This window comes from Apaloderma vittatum, unplaced genomic scaffold, assembly GCF_000703405.1.
Source record: "Apaloderma vittatum isolate BGI_N311 unplaced genomic scaffold, ASM70340v1 scaffold36512, whole genome shotgun sequence".
NCBI lineage: Eukaryota > Metazoa > Chordata > Aves > Trogoniformes > Trogonidae > Apaloderma > Apaloderma vittatum.
The window spans coordinates 6136-6506 of NW_009705910.1; positions in this window are offsets into that span (position 1 = coordinate 6136).

Below are 371 nucleotides of genomic sequence, written 5' to 3' on the forward strand. Positions count from 1 at the left end.
GGTCACCCCAAGAGAGAACCACACTTTGCAGGTCACCGCAGCACTCAGAAACCTTTCTCCTCCCCAAGCCAGAGCAAAACCAGCCCAGAATGCTCTATTTAGAGAGAAACTGCCCACATCTGATCTCAATTTGCAGCCGGGATTGCCTGGTGCCACAGCCCAGCTGCAGGGAGCTCAGCCCCGGGCCCCCATCACATCCCCCCTAATTGCCTCTCTGCACCAACATCTGCTTTTCCTCCAGCCCCAGCTCTGGGGCACAGCACCGGCCCCGAGCATCGGGGTCTGTGAGCTGGGTTAACTCCCTCACACCTCAGCCTTCAGGAGAGCTAACCCTGCTCTGACAGAGCAGATCCCAAGGGACTGATCCTGGG